The following is a 5,668-nucleotide window of genomic DNA, read 5'->3' as shown; positions in this document are numbered from 1 at the left end:
TCTATCTATCTATCTATCTATCTATCTATCTATCTATCTATCTATTTATCTATCTATCTATCTATCTATCTATCTATCTATCTATCTATCTATCTATCTATTTATCTAGCGAAAATTATTTAAAATAATATGCCAATTTCAGAAATTTTACTCAAAACTTTTTTAAGTACAAACAGTTTGCTACATATAAAAAAATTTTGCGGAGATTAACAAATTAAATAAAAATTTTCTAAAATAAGAAAATGTCTTCTATATAATAAAAACATGACTTTTGTATTACTTTCATTGTTTCTATAGTTGTTTTTCTTTCTTTCAAACGATTCATTTTTTTCGTCTATTTTCTTTAAAACTTCAAATGTCAGAAAATTGTTATGCCTTCATAAACGTAGACATTAGACATGCTTTGTTAAGTGTCATTGCGTTAGTATGAGAAAGTATAAAAGTTTATCCATACAGATCGGTGATCGGCAAACGTAGCATCTAGGTGGCGAAAGTTCTAAACAGATCAACCAATAGAAAACAAAAATCAAAAGCTTTAGGGTTTTATATAAAGTGTTGTGTGCAAAGTTTATTGTTTAAAATTGTAAATAAAGATCTCTTTAAGCCGATCATTGATTTCTTTAATTCAAGGTATGAGTAAACGAGAGTCAGTCCGTATGAGTATGTATGCTTGTTTCAAATACCATGTTATTTTAAACACATTGTTTTCATTATTATTTTCTTGTTTTCATTTTTTTCACAATATTTTAGTTGTTGTTGGCTGTTTAAGTTTGTCACTTGTGACATCATGTATGACACTTCTTAACAAATAGAAAAAAATTTAACAGCCACAACTATTCTACAAAATAAAATCCTCTTAGAAGTGCATTAAACATGTTGCATACGTTCGTTGGTTACTTTTTTTTTTGGAAGGAAAAAACTTTATAGGGGAGGATGTATTTTTATAGTCCTCTTTTATTTTAGTTGTTGCTTTTGTTTCTCATTATCATGTATTGTCATATTTTTTTCTGTAGTACTTTATGGTTAGATGTGTATTTGTTTAGGTTTTTTAGCCCAGAAATAGCAGGGTAGGATGTGGAAGGTGCTATATGTGTATAAGTTTTTATGTTTTAATGTTGCAGAAAATTTCATGTGGGCATAATTTGAAGTGACACTAAATTTACTTTTAATAACTTTTTTTCTGCATCCTTCATCACCTCTCTACGTAGAAAAGGACATATTAAGGGTTTAATGCAAAAAATGGATTTATTTTTTAAATTTTTTTTTTTAGAATTTTAACATTACTTTTTTAAGTATTTCGACGTCAAAAGAATTTTAGAGCATTCTGATGCACATTTTAAGCTTAAATCTATAGTCTAGTCTATAGTCTAGTCTATAGTCTAGTCTATAGTCTAGTCTATAGTCTAGTCTATAGTCTAGTCTATAGTCTAGTCTACAGTCTAGTCTATAGTCTAGTCTATAGTCTAGTCTATAGTCTAGTCTATAGTCTAGTCTATAGTCTAGTCTATAGTCTAGTCTATAGTCTAGTCTATAGTCCAGCCTATAGTCTAGTCATAGTCTAGTCTATAGTCTGGTCTATAGTCAGGTCTATAGTCTGGTCTATAGTCTGATCTATAGTCTGGTCTATAGTCTGGTCTATAGTCTGGTCTATAGTCTGGTCTATAGTCTAGTCTATAGTCTAGTCTATAGTATAATATATAGTCTAGTCTATAATCCAGTCTATAGTCTAGTCTATAGTCTAGCCTATAGTCTAGTCTATAGTCTAGTATGTAAATCTACATTCTTAGTTAAATTAGACAGTAATGGAGATACTTTAGAAGAAATTAAAGCATTTCGTTAACGGATGTTCTTTAATCAAAGCACCTTTTAGGCCTAAATACGGCATTCCTATATCCTCTCAACAGTTTTTTTAAGAGATTTTTTTTTTTTAATTTCAAATTATAAATTGTAACACCGATAATTGTCAGCATAAAAGAGAAAAACTAAACAACATCTAACAGAAAAATTACAATAATAAATAGGAATACTTGAAATGCTTTTACTTTAAAGTTCTAATAATAATAATATTGAAGATGTTTAAAAGATGATGATGATAATGGAGGCAGGCAGCCAGCACTGATTATATATACATCCAGTTCCACATAAAGATGACAGTGGAAAATGTTGCAACTACTGTTGATAATTTGCAAAATGAAAATTAAAATATTTACATTTTTTTATAACTCACCCTGAAAGAAAAAAGAAAAATAAAATAACAGATGCTACAACGATATTATAAAAATTTCAGGCAGATTTGCAAAAAGAAAAAATCACAACAAAATAAAAGTAAAGCTTTGTAAAAGGTTTTCATCAAAAATCACCAACGGCTAAAAATAAAAGGACAGATACAGATAGATAATGTATAAAAAATACATCCAGATACAAATACGGCAGCTACAACAATAAAAACAATAGTAGTAGTGGCAGCAACAACAAAAAGAACAAAATAGTATGTAAAACACGAACAGAGGCAACAAGAAATGTCGTTGCACAAAAACTCAAATAAATTCTCCTACACAAAAATATAAAAGTGACAAATCAAAGACAGAATGTGTTTTTCTTTTTTCCGCTCTCTCCCTACCGCTATGATTTGTTCCACATATATTATTTAAGAAACTAAAGTTAATGGAAATGTAAAAAACTACAAAATATTTTAAATTGATCTAAAGTTTTTGCTCAAATCCTAACACTCACTTAAGCATTTCTTGCCCCTTCAAGAACTAGTCACCTTCGAGGAAATCCTTCAATTGCGAATAGACTTATACAAGTTGTCGCACTGTCACTCAATCTAAATATATCCGAATTTGCTCTGATCGCATGTGAGATTTCCGTTGTTATCTTGCAAGCGATTTTTGTATATTGTACAAAAAACTAATTTTGTCTAAGTTCACCCAAATTTCAACATCTACTCTGACCGACTATAGAATTTTATATTTTCTTAACTAAACAATGTTCTTTATATTTCATATTTATTCTGGTGGCAAACATGAAAACATGAATTAATAGAAACAATAGAGTTGTAGAGAAGACTCCAATAAAATCAGTTATTCAAATAAAATTGGATAGACCGCCTAGACTAGAATATAGGCTTGACTAAAGACTAGACTATAGACAAGACTATAGACTACACTATAGACAATACTATAGACTAGGCTATAGACTACACTATAGACAATACTATAGACAATGCTATAGACTAGACTATAGACAAGACTATAGACTAGTCTATAGACTAGGATATAGACTAGACTATAGACAAGACTATAGACTAGACTATAGACTAGACTATAGACTAGACTATAGACTAGACTATAGACTAGACTATAGACTACACTATAAACTACACTATAGACTAGACTATAGACTAGAATATAGACTAGACTATAGACTAGACTATAGACTAGACTATAGACTAGACTATAGACTAGACTATTGACTAGACTATAGACTACACTATAGACTAGACTAAAGACTACACTATAGAATACACTATAGACTAGACTATAGACTAGACTATAGACTAGACTATAGACTAGACTATAGACTAGACTATAGACTAGACTATAGACTAGACTATAGACTAGACTATAGACTACACTATAGACTAGACTATAGACTAGACTATAGACTAGACAATAGGCTAGACTATAGACTAGATTATAGACTAGACTATAGACTAGACTATAGACTAGACAATAGGCTATACTATAGACTAGGCTGTAGTCTAGACTATATACCTATTAAACTATAGACTTAACTAAAAACAGGACTTTAAACTAGACCATATATTCAACTCTATACTAGACCCTAGACTGGTCTAAATTAACTTAAAAAGTTTAATTTTTTATGATACTCATCTTCGAAAGTGTATGTTTTGAACAATAACCTTTACAACTGTAATAACACCTCAGATTGCAATATCATTCTGTAGCTATATAGTTTATTTGTTTTTTTTTTGTGCTACAAATGCAGCTAGAAAATAAAAAATCAACTAAAATTATTTTCTGTTTGTTTATTATTCTCTAGTCCAGATGCAACAAAGTGCAAATTACTGCAATACAGCAGCAGTAAAATAAATAAACTTGTATCATACTAATACATACGCATATAAACACCCACAATTACTTTCACATACATATATTCAGGCACGAATTTCTCTAAATGCGAGGGTAGATTAAGACTGAGTATTTATTTGTTTTAGGCAACTACTGCTCCACTACTTGTCTGACTAGATTTTTATGATATTGTCACTAAGTTAAACTGGAACCTATTAGAAGACAATTATTTTACATATGAGAAGTTATTTGTAAGAAACACAATTGTCAGTTATCACAACCGAATCGGAACCGCTAACCCCGATCGGCAGGGAAGAATTAAAGAAATATTTCTGTTGCATGTAATAATACGCTACAATGACTTTATTCTGTGAGGATTTTCTTGTATGTGGGTGTAAACATGTATATTTTTTAAAATAAAAATATAAAATATTTGTTTTTTGTTATTATTCTACCACCATTTTTTTGTTTGTTTGTTTGTTTGTTTGTTTGTTAAATCCAGTTGCAAAAGTTGGCCGCCTTTAGCATGACTAGGCCTTAGTGCCACAATTGTATTGTGGTAGAAGGAGTGGCATACAACTGTCCTATGTGGGTTTTGTGTTTTTTTTTTTTAATTTTTTTATTTTTAATATTTATTTCAATGTATATTTTTTCTCACATTTATAACAAATCTTTTGTTTTCAATATGTTTGTGTGTATGTGTGTGAATGTATATGAATTTTAGATTTTTTTTGTTTTATTATTCAACGTGTGTATGATTTCAATCCCTGTAATACACAGTAATAAAAATTAGAAAAAAAAATCCATTTACTTTTTTCAATTTTTTATTTGTTATTGTAGTTATAGTAACTTCTATTGTGTGTAGAGATTTGTGGTGTTTTGTTGATTGTCTACCAGTTCATTTTTTTTCTTCCATTCTGTTGATATAGTCCGTCTGTCCTTGTATCCTTTCATCTGTTAGGTTTTCATAAGTCTAATGTTGGGTTGTTTTGGTTAGAATTTTGTGGCCACAAAAATACCAAAACCATAACAATGACATCCTTGTACTTATATTTTCAGTTACACTAACAAAAACAACAACTATGAACAAATAAATAATAGCAATAGCTTTAATCTGTAAGTTAAAGAAAAAACACTTTAATTTTTGTAGTTTTTGTATAAATTTCGCAAGAAGGCGAAATTTTTATTGTTGTAATTGAGGGTCAAATGTAATAAACTAATTATTTAATTAAAAAAAAAATTCTTCATAATTTTTAAAGTATTTTTAGAAAAAATCCAAGGGCTGATATGTATTCTTTTATTCATGACTACAAAATATCAAATAGGGCAGACTATAGACTAGACTATAGACTACACTAATTATTTAATTAAAAAAAAAATTCTTCATAATTTTTAAAGTATTTTTAGAAAAAATCCAAGGGCTGATATGTATTCTTTTATTCATGACTACAGAATATCAAATAGGGCAGTCTATAGACTAGACTATAGACTAGACTATAGACTAGACTATAGACTAGACTATAGACTAGACTATAGACTAGACTATAGACTAGACTATAGACTAGACTATAGAC

Source organism: Lucilia cuprina, chromosome 6, assembly GCF_022045245.1.
Source record: "Lucilia cuprina isolate Lc7/37 chromosome 6, ASM2204524v1, whole genome shotgun sequence".
Classification (NCBI taxonomy): Eukaryota; Metazoa; Arthropoda; class Insecta; order Diptera; family Calliphoridae; genus Lucilia; species Lucilia cuprina.
This window is presented reverse-complemented; position numbering follows the sequence as displayed.